The sequence below is a fragment of the Macrosteles quadrilineatus genome, unplaced genomic scaffold (assembly GCF_028750875.1).
Source record: "Macrosteles quadrilineatus isolate MER2022 unplaced genomic scaffold, UCM_ALF_1.0 Scaffold_8__2_contigs__length_117827958, whole genome shotgun sequence".
NCBI classification, from domain to species: domain Eukaryota; kingdom Metazoa; phylum Arthropoda; class Insecta; order Hemiptera; family Cicadellidae; genus Macrosteles; species Macrosteles quadrilineatus.
The window spans coordinates 82,532,583-82,554,036 of record NW_026542601.1 but is presented as its reverse complement, the minus strand read 5'-3'; the positions used below and the strand labels follow the sequence as shown (position 1 = coordinate 82,554,036).

General features: G+C 37.8%; 1 protein-coding gene across 3 annotated transcripts in view; it reads right to left on the bottom strand.

Annotated features, from left to right (window-relative positions):
* The window catches only part of LOC128999463 (protein spire-like), a 205,204-nt gene that overhangs the window by 153,148 nt on the left and 30,602 nt on the right, over positions 1-21,454 (bottom strand). The window lies entirely within an intron of this gene.

The window sequence follows — 21,454 nt, the reverse complement described above, 5'->3', positions numbered from 1 at the left end:
TTTAAAAATATTTACATTGGCCTTAAGAGTTGCCATGCTGGTGACGAAATAACAGACGATAACATAAAATCAAAACAAGTGAGAGAAATTAAAATCACATGTTATATTTACAGCTTGGGTGAAATAGAGAAGTTTGCACAATACATACTTTTGGTGAGATTTCGACCACGGGGTGAGCTCTAGTTAGTTTAAAAGAAGATTAACGATCTTGTGCCTTTAATCGCAGAAAAATGTGAGAAGTCATTGTGAGAAACTTATTAGACTACGATTCAATGCATATTATTATAAATGGTAGGGGTAACTATTGAATTATTCAATAAATGTAAACGTTACAATAAAACATCGTGTTAGCAGTACCATCATCCAACACTAAACCAAATAACAGATTTAAGTGTCACAAAAAATAACAAAAAAAGATTTAATTTTAAATTTGATTCATACTGTTATTGATCACTTTCACCAATTATTTCCAAAGAAGTGTTTTAAAATTCAACTCCCACCAGTTTTTAACCTTTCCACTATACTTTCTCCATGGGAGTTCCCAGACGAATTCACGAATTGCAAACAAAAGTCAGTGATTTAAACGATCGTGGATTTGGTCCTTCTGGTGCCGGAGGGGCCGATTTCCCGAATGCAGATGAAGACTCTGGTATGCGATGCACCCTGTCCCACCCACAAGGCTTTCCCTTTCCCATCGTCTCTCGCGCTCGCGTGGACCCTGATTGTTTACGTTTCTTTACTCTCTTTTCTCTCATTTCGTGTCAGACTTGCTCTCCTCTCATAACACTTACGTGGTCGGTTTCACTTGCAAATTCATAGAAATCTCCAACGTTTCTAATGAAGTTTTTCGCGTGGATACAGGTTGGTGCAAATGTACAGGAAAATTTGACTTTTTTACCGAATTATTTTATTTAATGTCTATTCTAAACAGGATTAACTGATTATGTCCTTTTGGTCCCTATAAACTAAAACTATTCCTGATTTAATTGTACAATGTAAAACATTGGGACGCACTCGAAAAGGGTATACTCATTCGGTTAAATCTTAGGGAAGTTACTCGAGTTTCCACTAGTCACGTATTAGGCTCTAATTTGGATGTTGTTTGTTAGCGTTGTCATTCAATTTATTATCTCGTGATTACAGCTCCGGATTAATCACTCAGTATCAAAATAGATGACGACTTCATACGCACGATGACTAATTATGGTTTATGAATATTTGATTAGTAACTTGTCTTTTTCCGATGGCAAGAAAGACCTACAAACGCCAGATCCTGTATGGATCCGGTTTAAATCGTAATAAGAAAAGGAAATAAGTTATAGGCATTCCACGCCTTTAAAAAAGTGCAACAGAGTTAGTTGTAAAGCTTGGGACTGAATCTGCAAGGCAGTAGGAAAATGAGAAGGGGAAAAGGATATGGAACATATTAATCAAGGATGAGCTGCACGAAGAGTGAAAAAGTTGGAGAGAAGCAAAGCCGATCACAAAAAAACATGGGCAGTGGACAGTATTTGTTGTAACCCTACACCCCCCCCCCCCTCTGAATCAAAAGAAATTAAGTACTCTACATTAACACATTCAAGGTTTGAACAAATACTCAGTCTTATTCTTCTGGCAAAGCAAGGCAAAGAGATTATTGAGAACCCTAAGTGAAATCTAATTAGAAGCATGTGAGTATTGCGACCGTGCACTGCGCAAGTGGCGCTGTAACGGCGCAGGCGCAGTGAGACAGTGGGTGACAGGGACAGGGTGACCTGAGCTGCGCAGTCGTGGGAAAATCTGCGCCCAATCGACTGCGCTCACTCGCTGGAGTCTCTTGGGTTACCGTAACACTAGAGACTCCTAGCAGAGCCTGGGGTTGACCGATTGGTTACCTCACTTATTGGTTCATGAACTTCCAAGGTGAGAAGTGCAACCGTTGTTTTTTTTCTTTTTTAAGTGGAAGTAGGAAATATGATTTAGGTTCGAGTTGATTACAATACTTTCACAGCAACATCTCGGACATTTAGAAAATCGATCTAAGCACATGTGCATGCATGATGTGTACATGTGCATAAGATGATCGATTAATCGATCGATGCTACATGATCTTTTTTTTACCTTTATTATTATTCAAATATTTTTCTAAATGGAAAATAAATTCAAGTAGAGAATCGACTTAACTAAAAGATTGTGTTCAAGGAGCCTTGGTCCTCTTCATCCGGTGCGAAGGACCAAATTTATTAATTCAAAATCTTTTTATAGGCTCTAATTTGGCTGGGTGCAATTTAAAGAGAGATTTTAATGGTTGGTCCTTTGTTATACATAACCTATATGTAATGCACAATAAGCTTCGGTTGACGTGCTTGGACCATGAGTCCACCCTCTTACAATCAATTTACAATATGTACCTGATGGTGAATGTGTATCTTTGTTATACATGTGGATCTTCCTACAAATGTTTACCCTTTTTCTCAATACACTAGTAGAAAAACAAATATCACTTGTATGGCAAAATAAAATACATAGACACCTGACACCTTCGAGTTTCGATGGATTCTGAGTTAGTTTATCTTATAAATAATATGTATTCAATATCAACAACTAAGACAATCTAAAACACCACTTTAGTAATGGATCACCGAACGTTTGATCGAAACTCATCCATCAGTGTTAAATAGGTTGTTAGAGATTGATGAGAGATAAGATAGTTCCAAAGGTAATATATCAGTTGCCGTTCACCTCGATTGTGGTTACTTCGAGAAATTACCGACCAATAGTAATATTTTACGTGAAAGTACTATACATGAATAGGACACCTTTGATTTATGTTGTATTACTTTTGTCCTTTCATTTTACAATATTTTACACACAATGAACTATTTTAGTCCGAGTAGATATAAAAAATACCTGATAGTTAGGGTGTTCTCCCCATCACCTGTACAATAGCGTAGTGCTAGCCTTGTAATCAGAAGTCTGCCAGTTCGATCCTGAGTAAAGTAATAGTTTTTGTGTGGATCAACACTGGACTCAGATGTCCTAGATCATTGTGCAACCAAAATGTTTAATTCATTAGCTTATCTTTCACTCATTATCACCTGCCCTTTATTTTATGATCTTTTTACAATGTAGATGCAATTTTTAAGACTTATTTCCGCAAACGACTAACTTTAGAGGGGAAATGTGAAAAATTACGATTTAAATTTCATGTACATTTTGAAACAGTCATGAAATAAAAGGTGTTCCATACTAAATTTTTAAGTTAGCCGCTGTATTGGAATTTTAAAATGGCGGCCATTTTTGAAAATGTAAAAACATATTTTTTAGGTTATGAGGAAATGAAGCTCTCTCTACATAATAGTTTCTGGGATACCAATGGCCACTCAATTTTGTTCACCCTGTATATTACATGTCAGCTATTATATCATGTTGACACCAATACATCGTATGTTATAATCTGTTCGAGTTATGCGAACCCCGTAACAGTAAAGGTTCTGCTTCAATGGTGCATTACCTGATATTTGGCCACGGTTTCCTTGTTTGCAACCATTTCATGTACCAATAACGACGCAAATTGATACATAATCATCCATCCATTACACAAAGCTAAAATGTTAACCGTTCGAGAAATGTATATGTTTGAACAGAAATAAAATGCTAAAGCTTGCAAGTTTGTAATCCTTATATCAGTAGTAACTGCAGAGGGTATTCTTACGATTTTTCAATTTGTGTAGCCAACATAAATATTTTCTCAGTTTAAGTTAACCAAGTGATTCTATTGACGGGGTTGAATATATCTTTAGTACAATAAACTCATAGACGATAGACGGCCACATGGGGAGAGGGGGCTAACCGTTAGTGTAAGTGTTTTCCTTACCAATCAACTGATTAATTTGTGAATTAACTCAAGCAAAATTACATAATCCACTTTATATTGAACGATCAATTATCCTACTTCGACGATTTTAATTATTTGATTGTGATTCATGTGCGGATACGTTTAAGTGTACCAATATCAACTGAATGTTTTAAGAAATTCCGAAGACGCGACACGGACGTGACGACGTGCGGACGTGCGGACGTGTGGCGAGTGTGCGCGTGCGTGATAGTGTTACAGATTGTGAGTGGTCAAGGTGTCAGATACTACACTTGAGATGACTTGTCAATCTAAGTTTGACATTCGCTAAATAATGGCGAGTTTTGTGTTCATTATACTCTCGTCTCTACTGGAAATGACATTACAAACTATAAAGTGTAATAAGTAAAGTTATTGCTGAGTTGATACACGATTGCTGAAAAACATTTCTAACAATCTAGAAGCTCCAAACAAAGTCCCTCCGATATATCTCTACCCATTAATATTTTCTCCATACATCAATTATTGTGATGACAACTTACCATAGTTCTCCCTATATAAAATTGTATATTTCATCACTAGGGGCGAAAGAGTCTCTTTTTGGCACGCAGTCGCTGAAATACGATCAAGTACCAAAAAGACACTTTCGCTCTGTGTGATAAAACAACTATTTTCCTCATAATGTGAAAAAAATGTTAATTGTTACAAAATTCGACCAAATAATTTGAGGTTATACGAAATTGTCATAAATTTTCACATTTTTGTTGTTTGCAAATGCTAAAAATATCGTGTGATTAGCGGCATTTTCATAATGCGTTTGTCAAAATAGTAGACAACACTTATAATGTGCCATAAACAAATTTCGAGTTTAGCGAACTTAAAGATTTACCAATGTGTTTTCCTGTTACCTGTTTGGAGTTACCTGAAAACGACGGCTTTGCGGAAGATTTAGGAACTAAAAACTGCTGTTTCCCGGACAGTATGAAAAAATGCGTTTAGTGGTAAAACTGACCGGAGAAGTTATTTGAATGGCCGTCTTTGCAAACATACAAAACGGGTATGCAACGCTAGTTCTAGGACGTTGAAATGCACAAATAATTGTTTGCGATGAGCAAACGTTCTATTTTCGGCTGGCGTTCCAGATTTTGCTAGTAGATCAACGCCGAAAATAATAAGAACAATACCGCTACAAGAATATTGAAGAGTGCTTTTACATGTGTTGGAAATTAATTCACCACACAAAATGTCAATAAACCGTCTTCCCTGTCCCACTTGGTCAAGGGCATCCAATCCAATCACATTACGCCCTTAATCCCCTCATGGCCTAATCACTAGATATTAGAGGTCTATCGGAGTTGCCGTGATCCAAATGAGCCCCAGCCCAGCGACCGCTAGAGAAAGGACGGAAGGTGGCGCAACTTAGTTTCATAATGAGTTCGCTCCATTGTGACTATGCCTTCTGAGGGCATTATCATGCCTTCTGAGGGCATAATCATGCCTTCTCTGGTCCGAGGATCCCCGTATCTTCATCGCTTCCTTCCATAGTTCTCACTGCGAGACCAGGATATTGCGCCAACGAATGAGTTTGCCGTCTCGGTTTATAGGTTTTAAGTGTAAGAGAGTTGAGCATTCAAGAAAACGCTGACAACGATACTTCACAACACATGAAGTACGGGATGATAAAATGTGACACTATAATTTAAAGGGAGGTTAAGTATTGAATGTAATGCAGATTTTGAGTCAGGCAATTCCTGCCATAAAATGATAATTAAATTACCTTAGAGTATGGCCTAATTTGAAAAATAATTTACCTCATATCTGGTTATAAATTAAGTTCATAAATAAATTGTTAAGCTTATAAATTATTCATCACAAATGCCAAATGTAATCCATCGCATAAGAAATTCTGTACACAATTTTTCTCGCTTAGATCTTAGTAATACATTCATAGTAACAAATGTGTAGGGAGTTCAAAGGAATATCATCAAAGTCTACGAATTAAAATTATTTAAAAAATTGTTGAACTTAGTTATTCAATCAGTAAATATCCTAGCTTTTAAGTATGAAACGTTATTTTATAACTATGAAGCCTATTTGTTAGTCGATTCAAATGAAAACCTACAATATTCCTAATTAAATGTTAGTTATAGTTTACACCGAATAGGTGACTATTTCCCTTCTTTATTGTCGAACCTTTAACAGTTTTAAGTAAATAGTATTAGCTGAACGCTTGAGCAAAATAAGCACATCCACTTTTTACACAACGTTTGTAGCTTCAATATCGATTAATTCTCGCACAACGATACCAAACAGTTTTCCTACTATCCCGTAGTATCAGCCTATATGTTATATCGTATATTAGTCACTATTACACACAGTATTACTCTGGAAGTACACGATTTGCAGGCGGATATGTAGTGATCGTAGGTTGGTACAACTGCCCTGAGCGTAGGTCGTGGTTACCACTCCTTGTTTATCCGATTTATGTTTGTAGAAAGGCGTTTCGGTTTCTTTTTGGATTGTTTACATTTCACGTGATTTGTACTCTTGACGTCGGTGTGGCAAATTACTTAAAGTTATATGACAGTCGAGGCTTAAGGAGGGATTGAGAAATCAAGTAAATATAAAAGGTAAATAATATATACTTGGCACAGCTTAATCGTACTTATTGCTCTTTTTAACAAAACATCGTATATTATCAAGTGAGGCAGAATCAAATAGTTTTTTTTTCGTTAAGTAATCATAGAAAATCTATAGGAATCAAAATGTTAACTAAGGGGAAAGGTAAACAAACAATAATAAAACAAATGTAACAGCTGACTTGTATTCAATATTTTTTTATGTGACTAAATACAACTCTTTAATTTAGGTTCGTGCCCTTAGGATAGAGTTTATCGAAAACTGATATTTTACGGGAAAGTTTCACATCATGATTCAACAGAGGATTGTAGTGTTTGCCATCAAATCTGAAAGTCGCTGGTTCGATTCCCACATATCACTTCTGGACGCCAATGCCGTTCGTCATTGGGTAATTATTTAATTGCTAGTTAACAAAAGGCCGACGACAAATAAAGAGACATGGGGTTTGGAACGTTCCTTAAATAAAAAAAAAACAAAAACAAATAGATTATAGATAAACAAAAAACTAAACTTTCATATTTTTTTAGAGGAGTGTGACTCCCCCGACCTCTACACCCTACAGTCACCGTTTGTCTAGTTCAAAGTCAACATTGCTAACATACGGCATGGACGTGGATATCACGTTTATCATATCTGATGTTATCTAAAGGTTAAAGGTCACGATACTCGACCTGGTCACCAAGTACCAACACAACAAATGTTTTGCTTTCATCAGATAATGTTGTAGCAGTTATGTCCCCGGCTCGTATTTTGAATCCAAATAGGGTGGAGTTTTTTTTATGAAAATAGACTCTATCGTGTTTGGCTACGATTGTGAGGAGAGTAAGTAATATGAAAAAGTTTATAGGCCTACACAAATATTTTCTGTTCAATTGCGTGTTATAATGCGGACATGTTTTGTGTGCTTTTGCAATTGAGAAAAAGATTTGTTTAATGGCTTAGCCACTTGTAATCAACATTATGTGGTAAAATATTAAGTTGACTCTTTAAAAAGTTAAATAAATAAAGCTCTATGCATTGCAAAAGTTTCTTTTAAATTATGCAGCTTTAGAATATGCAGCAAGTAGTACTGATAATTTCTCTTCACTGGTACATTCTGTCGTCCTAGGTATCTAATATAAAGAAATAAAAGCAAGCGTATACGAGGCTTTCAGCTTACAACTACTGTACTGTACTGTAATCAAATCATAACCAACACGACTACTACTACTACTACATTCTCGGGATCTTTTTATAATCTTTCTGAAAAGTAGGAGTTTATTAAAAACTCTCTATAATACGAAAAATCCTATAGATCAATCATTAATCGTGAAAAATTGTGATTGAAACTAATAAAATCTTTCATCTACTTTAACAATTATGAGGATTCCCATAAAGACAAACGGCAAAAAAATAATCTTTCAGAAGAATATGGCTCTGAAAAGTGGAAATGAAGACATAGCGGTGATTCCATTATCGGCAAGGCGGTGCACGGATTTGTCGGTGGGCTTGTACCGATCAGCTGTTTCAGATCATTGGACAGATAACCGTGAAACTGGCCCATGTCCGAGACTAACTACTCCGCTACGAGCTACAAATAGGCCTCCGTGCAGCGTGCTCTGCAGTCTAAAACAATGAAAATCATATGTTGGCCATCATATTTTAGTCGGAAAAGGACGTTAGGAAAAGGAATAGTCAAGGATTTGCTGTTTGCATCTATTAATCTATATAAGGATAAAACAGGTTTAAACTATAATAATATTGTCAGAAGTATGTGGTGAGTTATTGGAATATTTGTTTAAAGAGTTTTCAACAAGCACAGAATCTAATCAGGATAGCGTTTTAGTTTTTGATGAGCATCTTACTTAACGTTAAAACAACAGCGCAGAGTTTTATTTCAAAATATTTTGACTAGGCATCGCTGCACTAAGGGTTAGTGTGCAGCATGGATGAATTGCTATACATTTGGTTTGTGTAAAAACAACAGGGTAATCGTCAATAGACTTGCCACCTCAAATCTTAGAATTTTACGCCACGTTTATATTTGGGAACAATCTCACGCACGCAATGATTATCTGACACCTACGTGTTTACCATTATTTAATACAACTTGATACACACATTGTGTAACACTTCGTAGAATATCTCACCTGAAGGCTTGCTATAGAATGTTGTATAAACACATTTCACCCTAAATTAGTAAATTATGTTTTAAACGCAACATCCAAACGAGTTCAGGTACTCGAGACCGAAGACACAGGATCAAAAGCATTTCCATTCGCAATCGACTCAATATCGCACAGTCACGGAAAGTTCCCACAGAAGGACCAGATGCGGTTAGCTATGAAGATTGAGATGTTGAAGTGCGGATAACGTGGTTACGCAGACCAGTGCGGCTGTTCACCTGCGGTCTCGAGTCACGATTGTGGCATGACTCATGACTCGGCTGTCAATGGAGTTGCGTCAGCACCGCGTACAAATAGATCATCCAGCACTCCATTGAGCAACTGGTTTGGACGATTTGGCGCCAAGTACGTGATCTCGCGCCAAATTGACGTCCCACGGGGTGGAGATGTTGCGGTTCTCCCACGGTGAAAACTATAGAGTAATCGATGTCTATAGGGGAGTGTTGCTGAAGGTCTAAATCCCGGAAGGTCTAATTTGATCATCGGCATACAATTTGCATTTTGGACTTACTGCTATACTGCTGATGGCCTAAACGGGCAGTAGAGGAAGGTCTAAATCCCAGAGAGCCTAAAAGTACAGTAAATGAAAAAAGACCTATCCACTGTTACTGCTTTATACCTTGCGGGATTTCCTTCCGGGATTTAAGCCCTCAACAGCTGACCATGTCTACAACAAGTAAAAACAAATTCGTTTAAGAACACTACGGACATCAGGATTAAACATTCGACGAAGAAACAAAAGGATGTACTGTAGAAGTAAAAGCCGACGATGTGAGTGTTCTCGAGCAGTAAATGCGGACAAAAACGTACGATCGTGATGTTTCTCAACAGTTAAGGAAAACAGTTCAAATCTCAAAATTTATGCAAGAACAATCAAGGAACGATCGAGTAAGGATATTCCATAAAGAAGGACGTTGAGGGGATTAGGGTAAAGAGCAACGATGATCGTAGGCAACCTATACATACCAACATGTACGATCATAACGTTTCTTAAAGATCTAACATTCCTTCACGTTTAAAACATTATTACAACATGATTTTAAACTAGAATTTTACCTGAATATTTTGGAGCGTGTGTTTTTGGAAATACTTCCAATGGAGGGTTACGCTTCAAAAACTAAAGTCAGAAATCATCTTCTTAATGCACTTTTAATTTCTTATAATTTCGCCTCGCACATGAAAAAACGTTTCTTAGGTGCTAATTTGATCAGTTGGCCACTTGTAAGTAGTCTCCGTCATTAATTCAACGAGATATTCCACTTTAAATTATCTAGGCCTATACAGGCCTATAGGCCTATACGTGCCTTCAAAAATCTCTTACAACCAATCTTCTCCAACCGTTGTCAGTCCCATGAATGTTTCACTTGATGGTAACGACCTGATCCTACAGGTGATGCCACTAAACGTCAAGTGTTGGAAAGTTTGTAACAATGGGCGGCGAGGTGGGAAGATGGCCCATCGGAGATCAAACAAGCCATCAACTAGTGTCCCAGATAGCCCGTAATGGACCGGACCTTCCCGTACAATAAGTTCAAGGCAAGATCAACAGGATTACCAGTTGCGCACTCCTCGGGCAACTGTGCGCGATTACATCGTCGAGTGTAAAATATCGCCACAACATTGACCTTCGCTTGCGGTCAGAATACGTTTGAGGAAACGGTTACTGGTGGCGTACTGTTTTACTTCGTGGACCTATTGACCCCACTTTATTACTAGACTACATCATTTAATCTTCCAATCCAGTCTTTGTACGCAATTCAGTTTATGAATGTGGAAATTTAAAAACTGATCTCCGTTACCCACTCCTCGCTTCATCTGACTCTACTGGCATAAAGGACAAATCGACCGACCACTTCAATTGCACACGGTCACATAAAAGGCTGAACAACCCCATCAATTTTCCTTTATGTCCAACTCTCTTTTCTTAAGAAACGTGCAAATTTACATACCAGCGTAAAGTACCGTCAAATGCAACTCTAGGAACAATGCAGTCGTTCGTGGAAGGTCGGATTAGGGCGAAAGTGGAAATGTTGCACCGGACCGCAATAACAATCGTTTCTCGTCTGAAACAGTGTCAAGGGGTACGGAATTTGCATAATAGCACGTTATAGACACCTAGACAACATAGAGTCGGTCGTGCGCCAGAAGAATTGTTCGACATGATTTCTTTCGAAACCGTCCCATTTTGTGCAAAGTTGAACTATTGAGGTTGAGACATGCCCATTCCTTTAAAGTGTAGAGCTGACCTCTCGCTGAAAGCATTGTGTTCCTTATTCTACGACATTAGCTTGAAATGAGTTGGTAACCCTGACTTTGTCCAATAATCAAAATCTGAATGCTAGCTTGCTGACTTGAGTGTAGTTATTCTCACCATATACATATATTTTAAGTACAGGCTGTTAAGATCCACTAAGAAAAACTCTTTGTTCTGAGTGACAACTTCTTCTTTCCATCTCTTACTGTACAATACAACTGCACAGCACTTCATGAAATCATCGACGAAACGTTAAGAACTACTGTTGGTGAAGCCTCGTTCTGACTTCACTCCACTCCAGTTCCAACTAAACCCTCCTTATGCACACTTCTCTAAACACAGTTTCAGCCTCACCACGTTAAGAAGACTCGTTATAGTCTGTATGATGGAACCTGTGTCCTAGCTCTTCGTGTGGGATTGACTCGAGCCTTTCCAGTTGTTCTAGGTAGAAGGATGGTCAAGAGACAAGTTTCATTACACAGACTATAACACCTATCGCTAAAAATTCTTACTTCTGACATTCAATTATCCATTATCAGTTGCTACCATCCACCTTGTTTGGTAAGGTAGGCACACTTTCCTAATATCATCTCAGCCATCAAGTCCCGTTAAGACAACCAGCGCGTGTTGCGGACACGTCGCAACCAGTTCGATCACTCACTTATCGCCATTTCCTTATACCGTAGCCCAGGGCCGACAACTGGTCCATGTTGATGTTTACTTGTGGTCGTCCGCCTGCGAATTGTTATCGCGTTATGCGTATAAATTGTGTAACGGTCGCCTCGTGCGAGGCTAATGGATCCTAGTCTCGCGACAGGACCGTGTCCGCCCTTGACGGGTTCCGCACGTCCACAGGACTGTAGGAACAACGCCTTTGAAACCTGCCGAAGTTAAAGGAAGTTGGGAGAAAAGTCAAATCAAATTGATGAACCAAACACAAAGATTAAAAACGCTTAAACATTTTTTGCGTTTTGAGTGAACCACACACCGTAAGTGGTTCAGTCAAATAGGTTGTTTGCAATAAGAAAATGAGTGCAGCCAAGGCCTAATACCATAACAAGACCGTAGAAAGACAAAGTGGCAACATTGTAGACCCGGCCTAATGAAACAGTTGCTGCACTTACTCATCATGGAGTGTCTTCGCAAAATGTTTACATAAATCTGTTATTACAGTACTGATATCATCATGGGAAAAAGCCGGCCGGTGCGACGTTACCACATACCAACTACCTCACCACGGCCTGTTTAGAGGAGGCTATGCTAAGGTTGTTCCTAATAGGTGGGATGTCTACTTTGACATTCAAAACTCTTCTACAGCCATATGAGATTTGTATTCACTCAAAACAGTTTTATGTTTACATCCTTTAAGTGGCCAAACGAGGTGCTTGCCTGTGGTGCCAATTCCTAAATTCTCTTTACAATAACAATAAAACATAGATGCAAATAAACGAGCGGAAAAAAATGGGATGATAAGCTTATAACCCCTCAGTAGCATATACAATTTATATCTAACTAAAGCACAGACCTTAATTTATACATGAATAATAACCAAACTCATACTTTTCTTACTGAATGAAAAATGTAAACAAATCATTGCACAACCCAAACTGGCAGATCTGCTGTAACCAACCGGTTCACCATGCTTTCCTCTTACGTCACTGAATACAACATTTAGGGCTCTAAACAAAATTTTACAGTGTAAAATCGAGATTTGCACGCCAACAGGGAACAATGCCTAGAATCAACCAGAGCCTGACTGACCATTTGCATAGTCATCTGATAATTGTTGACTCATACAAGGCAGCAAGTCTCGCCAATTACTCTCGACTTCCACTCTTGCGCCTCATAATCGCCACCGAGCTACGCACTAATGAGGGCGCAATGGGTGGCCGAGCTTTGCTCAGTGAAACTCGACAATTTTGTGGTCTTGGATTAATTGCACCAAAGAATTCCTGAATTGCGCCAAGCCCTCAAAGAATCTAAAAAATGTTCCTTAGTTGCACCAAGCCCAAGCGAGGTAGGGTTGAGTTGCCAACAGAAGGAATGTCCTTGTTTACGTGCTATTCTAACATAACCTAACCTAACCCATCCTAACCTAACCTGACCCAACCCAACCTAACCTAACCTAACCTACTCAATTATACAGTCAAAAAGGGCCGCCACTTGGCTTGGTTAAGAAACGTATCGGGTGGCTCCCTAGAGTAGTTGGCGCAATTCAGGTATCCGACTACCTGACTCAGGTCAGTTGGCGCAATCAATCCCCGTCCAATTTTGTTGGTGCCTGTTGCACCCTTTCCTCTACATTAACTGTTGCGCGATTTTGTCACTGGAATGCAGAAATATTTTGATAACTTTTATCTAAGAAGGATATTTACTGTCAGGAATTGGTTGATTTCCATAAAGAAGTTATAGTGAGAGGCGTTGGTTTTACCCTCTGCTTAGTATGAGCTATAGTATGTGGTTTGCGTTTCAAAACATCACTGTAAAGAAAAACTGCTTTTTTGGGTGTTAAAGCACCATTGGCATTTTTTTCCTTTTTTAGTATAGGATGGTCAATGGACCCCATATGGGAACGAACCAGCAACCTTAAGATTTGAAGGCGAACACTACAGCAGAGGCTATCCAGAAAATTCTGTCACCTAATAATATAATTTCTAATTTATGTCCAAAACATTTTTTTTTATAATATCGTACATAAATGATACTTCAAAATTTACATTGACCTTACATTGTTGTGCTACGTTCACCAAAATACAAAATTTAGCAAAAACTATGTCTACTGCACTAAGCTGTCAGAATATGATTCGAAAAAAATTTAAAATATCATCTACTATTAGTTATATACTACTTTATTCGAAAGGATTTACACTAAAGTTATTTTCAGCTTGTTTTTTTTTGTTACGAACAACTCGACGTTAAAGCAATACGACAATACTGAAGAAATAAAAATATACAACAACATACATCCTTAAACACAAATCCTAGTGATTCTAAATGTTTAATTATGAAAGCGTGAATGGTTGAGGAAAACAGTGTCTAAATAAATAGCTAACAACAGTCTGGGCGATCGATATGTTCTAGTGGCTGCAACAGACTAAGTACTGCGACACTACAACATACGACAACACTGAGCACTTTACTATATGCCTATAATGTAGCACAACAATAGGCCTTATCAATGACTTTGCACATAATCACTACACTTGAGCTTCGATTGCAAATCTTAAAAAGCTAGTTAATGACTTCTCTAAGGATTGAACCGGTATCCTCATGATTGTAATGCAAGCACTGTGACAACTAAACTCCCAACTTTTGAGCCCTGCTAGTAGTAATGATGAACAAATCTTGACCTCTGTCTCATTATCTTTATCAGTTTGACTGTACCAACAACAATAGAGAATACAGAAAAAGGCAGTTATCTTTCTTTATTCTGTGCAATAACTGGCAACAAGATAGAGGAGATGCAGTAGACATGACCAAGTATGTTAAATGTTTTATGCGTAAGCATTAATAATACTGAGATGAAAATGAAAATGTAAAAGTATGTTTTTTTACATTACGTATGATTTTATCACTCACACAATTTCCATTGTTCAGCAAAAACAAAACTGTCGCATAATAATGTATGCACGCCATAGGTGCCCGCACACTGCATGGTGTTTTAAAGGTTCTTTTCGTATATAAATAAGCATCTTGAATTTGGCATACATTTAAAAGTCCGCATTCGACACTAATTCAATATTAAGGAGTTTTAAAGGTGGTGAAATGTTTTAACTTTCCTTAGTTAGGTTCCTTAGTTAGTGTTTTAACTTTCCTATATTCACTTTCACTTTGTAAAGTTATCGGTTCACAAATAAATCCCATCATAAACAGGTTGCAGAGGTTCCGTGGTCCCACCATACTAGCCAACGACTGCAGTTAAAATCTCGTTTAATGATTTCGCCGTTGCGTTAGAGTAAAAGAATCTCAAAGGAAATTCATTAAATACTTCACAACAATGTTAACAGGTAAACCACAAACCTAGGCAAAAATCGCGAACCTGATGACGGCGTCAGATTCCATTCCTGAAACGTCGACGAACTAGTTTTTCTTCGGTCAGATATGGACAATGCCTTGTCTGGTAGCTGCAGCAGCAGATTGTATATTGAGGCATTTCCTATGAGAACCTTGGGGTCAAAGTCGAACAATGGCGAAGTAAAGTATGCGAAATCAATGATAAGTCGACTTGATTATATTATTGGTAAACTACAATGTCAATCCAAGTACGTAGCAGACACAACATTTCTGAACTAGAACTGATTAATTGAATTACAGTAGTTGTTAAGGAAAATTCTGCTAACAATATTTGCTAACCGAGCATTTTGCTTGGATACATTACGTAATAACCATTAACTAATAACCTCATTTAAGCCTTGTAAAACCACGTTGTAGTCTATATCCATCTGCAGCAAAAAATCTCAACCATATCAAATTTAGGGTAGCAAAAATCTTGGCAAAATAGCTAAATCTTTGCCAAACGAAACTTTCAAACATCCAAAACATATCAGGTTATTGGTCGTGCGACATGCAGGAAACAAAACAAGCTAAGGACCTCATTACTGCCAAAACTAACCACAGGACACGCCAATCACCGTGCCGATCGTGGAATGACAAGTCGTGCGTTACGTAAGAAATGTTGCGCGTTATGTAACACAGTATGACGCGTCACCTCAACCAGAGCGATCGAGATAAAAGTGATATACAAGATGTAGGTTATCAGGATCAATGAGAAATTGTATTGAATTTGATTTTAGTAGTAGCCTAAGGCTGATTTTTAGTGTATTTTCACACAAATAGACTTAGTTTATTGTAGCGACTTGCTATTCAGTGAATTGACATTTCTTTTATTGAATTGTAACCGAAATTGGTTTAAATAGAACATAAATATTTGTACCGATACCTTAAATAAATAAGATAAATCTTAGGCATATCTGTGTAAACTGCGGGCAACACAAAGTTGTTTCTGTATGTAAATATTTAAGGTGATTTATTATTTTACTCACAATGATATTTCTAAAATATAGTGACCATAGAGTCGCTCATCATTTTGAATAATTGCTTTTATAATTGATTTTTAGTATTTCAGTCAACAATATAGACTATCAACAATGGTACATCACTAATCAGCTGATGATATGCCGGTAAACTAATTTTATCAGTATTTCAATGGCCAACATTTCAAATTTTATAGCCTTTAATGAATACATACTTTAGGTACCGGTATTAGAATATCATTCCCTAAATATTTCCTATATAAAAAGGAAGAAACGGAGCATGAGAATAGAATTAGAGGACATTTAGTTGAAATTAGCAAAAAATCTACCAAAACCGGAAAAGCTGGGCAACAATTAACTGTTTTGCGGACGGTTAAATGAAAGTAAAAACGGAATCGTCTTTTCCGGTAGGTGCGGAAAAGCGTCCGCCGCTCTCTATATCATTATATCACTGATTGCTGTGATTAAATGTTTTCTTCGTAGCTAAGAAATTGTTCAACAAGCGATTTAAGTCTATTAACATTTTTATTTCGAATATCAAAACAATTAATTCATGCGTGAATTGTTTTCGTACTGTTGTAAACTGAGTGGGAATATGTATTGTGAGTACGACTCATGAAAATGTAAACAACACATGTAAACTAGCTAATTCAATAATTAATTGTAGTACGGTACAGCAACAATACATCTGCAGAAAATATGGAAACCAATCTAATAGCTGAGTTTTATAAGCCCACAATGATATACAAAATATTAAATATTGTGAAGTGCATCAAACAAAGAACCTACAGTAGACAATTTATTCATAAGTGCAGCATGGGGGATCCACTGCCCTACATTGCAGTAACGAATATGATTAAAATAATGATGTAATATGCGAAATTATTTGTATTTTTAAGTTGATCTGAATAATGTAAAAATGTTAAATATCTGAAATCCTTTTTTACCAAGCAAATCAAAAATCCTATTTTGGAGGTACGATTCCCTCAAATTTCCCTCTTTTCCCATAGTTTGATCGGTATGGTTCGCGAACTTATTCAAACACCAAATGTTGGCTAAACATTGAATCCAAATCCTATTTTGATGACTACGAGTTACTGTACTCCATAATTCATTTACTGAACGTATCAATAAATAGATAACGTTTGGGTAATACAGACCTAAGCAATTTTCCATCTCAATCCTTACATCAAAATCGTGTTACAAACAATTACTTTTCAACAAACCCACGAATTCAATGTGTTGAATAGCCTGATCCGTTGTTCATTTTGCAGCACTGCGGGCAAGTTTCCACTTTGTACCACATTGTTTGCGTGTGACCGACTTGACCCAATGACTCCGACTCTTCGTCTTCCTTCAACACTCGGACCCATTACACCTTCCTTTGTTGGCTAAAAATACACAGAATGCGTGTCACTGGGGTTCCGACCCACTCATTACTCCACCAACGGTTCTTTCGGCGAACTCTAGTTGATTGTACAGAGGATTCGAGCATCGTTGGTCTTTTCTACGTCTATGTGGCCTGGATATGTCTGTTGGGTTCAAAAAGGGGGTTTGAAGGGTTGGACAAAGGCTTTGAGAATTTGGAGCCTACTGGTAGTGCGGTCGTACATTAATTGCGCCAAAGAGTTCCTTAATTGCGCCAAGCCCTAAGAAGGGTCCCAAAAATGTCCCTTAGCTACGCCAAGTCGAAGCCAGGTAGGTGTGAGTTGTCCTTGGAAGTAATGTCTAAGTCTTGTTTAAGTGTCCTTCTAACCTAACCTAACCTATCCTATCCTAAGCTAACCTAACCTAACCTACTCAATCATACAGCCAAAGAGAGCCGCCACTTGTTGGATAAGGAACGTATCGGATGGCTCCGTGAAATAGTTGGCGCAATTCAGGAATACCTGACTACGTGACTCAGTTGGCGTAATTAATGCCCGCCCGGTTGTACAAGCGATTTTTCACTCACAAATGAGCATAAGTTTCATAGGTGAGAACAAATTATGGTACAGGAAGAGTATATTTGTATTAAATTTACCTTCGTTAATGTTAACGTTGAACTACTCATGGGGTATCAATTGAGGACTGCGCTAAAAAAACATTAGACATGAGAGAAAACAAACTAGTTGCATACAACGTCATGTCTTTTGGAAATACTTTTAGAACTTTCCTTACTTCTGATGGCTTCGTGTGTCATTCGCGTGAGTTTCATAGATCAAAGAAAACATCTCTTTAGTGAATTTCTCAACCTTATGGATCAGCTAAAAATCGTATTGTTAGTTTTGTGCGGTGCACTGTATAGGGTCGTGTTTGTTTGGTTTAAAATGTGTTTCTTGCCATTTCAGTAATTTAAAACCTCTTTTAACCAAATAATACGATATAATCATAAACAACTCGTCCTTAGGTATATAAGCATATAGTAAACACAAATCATGAAATCAACAATAAAATTTCTTCTACACCAGCAATCGATATCACCGGACATGAACTAGACACGAAAAACAACCACAGATGATCACTTTATATCAACGTAACTCGTTCGACATATCCAAGATACACTGTTTGTAAATCACCACTTAACATATTTTGGAATAAGTTAAACTATTAAAGTATATAACAATTTTACCGGAGTCGGCGTGATTGTACACACAAAGTAGTGGAACTAACGGAAACCTAACAATTATTCATACGGTTACAACAGATCCGGTATAGCGATGAATAGCTTGACCTTTGCACCACTGCCCGGTGTGTGCGTGTAAAACCACGTCTACCAACCTATCTGGTAGATGGTGGATGGTTTGGTTAAGTTGGCTACCTGTGGGAAGTATTAGCTCCTCCCGTTATAATCCAATTGCGCCGGCGGTCAGAAAAATAATTAAAGTTATAATTCGGCCGCCAAACCAACAAGCGGGACATGTTTAAGAACAGCTGATTAGGTAGTGGTTATATGTTAGATTAAGTTGTGATGAAATAATGAGATTGTCAGGGAATTGCATCGTTGGTCCATTCGTAGTTAATTATTTAAAAAAAAAGAATTGCAAATTGTATTGGGTATATTTAATTACTTAATGATTTAAGATATTTATCAATTACATGAAGTATCAAAACACAGTTGCAAATTCTTGTTAATTATATATGTTTTATGTATTTCACCCCATATATGTTTCTAGTTTTCCATCTATAATAGACAAGCATGTTTCTTTAAACCTTTTTTCTCAGCTCGTGAGCATCGCAAAGAAAATCTACGCATACTGTTAGAAAGATATTTGCCAGTAGATGTGCAGAATCCCTTTATAAATTAAAATAAGCTCAAAAATAAGCACAAAAATAAATTTAAAAAGTTAACATGGGTCCTATGGGCTACCGAATGGGTGACGAATTAACAACGAAATATAAACAGAAAATCAAAACAATTGGAAGAAATTCCAATCACATGTTTTATTTACAGCATGGGATGAAAATAGAGAAATTTGCACATTAAATAAATATTTTGTCAAGTTTTCGACCACGAGGCTACCTCTAGTATAAATTAAAACCCTGCAGGAAATCTTACCCTCATTGCATGAACTTTTCAAATCACAAACCTACTCTAAATACTTCAGGAAGAAATCAACTTCCACGACATTAATGAAAAATGTTATTCTAACGCTCTGAGTTATCTGTAAAGTCCAAATGGACCTAATATTAATATATTAAAAGACGATTGTTGGCCTACAAAAATTCACAATATCATAAAATCAATATTAAGCAACTTTAGAAATCTAATGACACGAATAACAAAATAATAAAAATGTTTACAAGCAATGAGCATGCAACGTGGAGTAATAAACAAGATTTATTACCTAACCTCAATCTTTCCCACCTACATTGAATCAACACGTGTAGTATATCAAGGAGAACAGCATTTCGCCAAGCAGCAGGTATCAATTCAAACCCTCGTGCCGCCGTTGACTTCTGACAAGGACCGTAATTCAAATAAAAACCATAATTCATCTGAATTAAACCACAATTTGGAGGATACTTAACGTTTTTCCTATACCTAAAAAGTCTGCGATTACTACAATTTGGGTTTGGCATTTGCCCAGATGTCCAGTGATGGGTTCAAGCCCTCAATGGATGACTCGGTTGCAAAACCAGAGGTAAGGACCGCCAGATGGTGGTTACCTTGTCATCAGCTGATTAGGTCTCATCTCTGGTTGACAGCTGTTTAAATTGAGTTTTGGACCAGCTGTTGGCTAGGTATGGCTCATGGAGGTTTTATTATGAAATCTAACTGCGAATAAGTTGTTTATATACTTGTTGTGTTGTGAAAATAATTTCAGCCAACTGTATAGTTAAAACATAAATTAAAATTACTGAAATTAACCCTAGATTTATAGGGTATGGGAGATCCTATAATATGCAAGATACTGTATACTTATCCATACATTTAACTACCCTGTGGGTAAAGTATGTATAGAGAATGTTAAACTTTTTAAACTGAAGGATTGCACTACGAGTTTGTACTCACACAGTGTAAACGTGTATTTGTTCTAGTGTAAAAAAGCTTTTTTACATGGCCCTACACTAGTAAATACAGTAGAAAATCTTTCAAAGCACAAAAACACTGATTGGGAAAGCGAAGTAGAACGGCTCTCTCTAGCGAAAGACGAGTTTAAATTTACTTTACTTGGAGTATAATTTAGCAATCATACTCCGTTTAAAAATAACCAGTGGATAGTTTACTTCGACCAGTAAACCGTGAGTCGAACACCGCAACGCCGCCCTCTCATAAACACCAAGTAATCTTTGCTTTCTCACGGCAGCAAAGAGTTTAAGAGTTAAAGAGCTGTAAATTAGCGAGGAGACCCTCGTAAAAAACAAGTTGAAACTAATCGTTCATAAAAGTCGTTTACGGCGAGTACGCTAAACGCGAAAGGCGTAGAGCACGCGATATATGGCGTCGAGCATGTAATCAAACGATCAGCTGATCGCCCACGGTCTGGCTGCAGACGACGGCTGACCCAGTTGGCGGGAATACACCCGCCGCTGCACCTAACCTAACCTTACAGCCGGTGCATCTGGCCTACTTCCGGTTCTGATCGGGTGACCGGTCCCGGTACGCGGCACGAACGACCTGCAGCCGGCAACCCGGCAATGGTAATGGGATGGTTTATAATCACCAGCAGCATTCTTAAAGCTACAGCTACAGCCTACAATAGATGGTTCTCAACGACGGAAAAATTATAATTTCATAAAGTTCCAAATACCCAAACAGAGGAAACAAATATACATTTTTGACTGACTGTTTGCTTAATGTAGTAATCACGGAGCTATTAAACATCTGTTAAATCTTACACACTGGAAATTAGACCACTGTGCCGTAAATGATGGATATTGACACTGGGTCTTAAACCAGTGGCCAGTCCCCAGCGAACATGCCCCCAGACCTGGGCCTTAAACCAGTGGCCAGTCCCCAGCGAACCTGCCTCCAGACCTGGGCCTTAAACCAGTGGCCAGTCCCCAGCGAACATGCCCCCAGACCTGGGCCTTAAACCAGTGG